This window comes from Panthera uncia, chromosome D4 (assembly GCF_023721935.1).
Source record: "Panthera uncia isolate 11264 chromosome D4, Puncia_PCG_1.0, whole genome shotgun sequence".
NCBI classification, from domain to species: domain Eukaryota; kingdom Metazoa; phylum Chordata; class Mammalia; order Carnivora; family Felidae; genus Panthera; species Panthera uncia.
Window position 1 is genome coordinate 43,377,406 of NC_064807.1, and position 618 is coordinate 43,378,023.

The window sequence follows — 618 nt, forward strand, 5'->3', positions numbered from 1 at the left end:
GAAGACAGGTGACATACTGAGCCCATTCTCTTTCAAAGTAGTAGACTCGTTTTGTTATCACTTGATTTTTCCGATTTGGATGCTAGCTATCAAATTCCTATTATGAAAGGAAAAGATTTCTTCCTCTTACAGTGTCCTCCCCCCTCACGCCCTGAAGCCCTCATCTCAATGTAACTCTCTCTCCATCCCTTCAATATAGTTGTGTCACCATTTTGAATAAATTAAGTCACACCTCTTTTTTTTTTTTTTTTTTTTTTTTAAATATGGAACGCTTCACGAATTTGCGTGTCATCCTTGCGCAGGGGCCATGCTAATCTTCTCTGTATCGTTCCAATTTTAGTATATGTGCTGCCGAAGCGAGCACACACCTCTAGTCAATAATTCATCCTTTGCATTATGCAAGTATAATCATCAGTTGAGCTGTATAGTATACAGATTCACCCCAAACTCTCTGGCGGAACTGTACATTTTCCCTCAGGATTTTCGAACATCTTGGTTGATCTGCCAGTTTCGTGTTTCCCTCTCAGGAGACATCACTCCTGGATCTCCTGCCCAGCCTTCCTTGCCTGATCCTCTAATTAAGAAATGTTTTTCTTCTCCATTTTCTATCTCTTAAGA

The 618-nt window shown here is 40.3% G+C and overlaps 1 non-coding gene across 1 annotated transcript; it reads right to left on the bottom strand.

Moving 5' to 3' along the window:
- Positions 1-257: 257 nt before the first annotated feature.
- LOC125928296 (U6 spliceosomal RNA) lies at positions 258-364 on the bottom strand. The gene has a single exon (XR_007459620.1). It is a non-coding gene; the product is annotated as a U6 spliceosomal RNA (small nuclear RNA).
- Between the last annotated feature and the right edge of the window lie 254 nt (positions 365-618).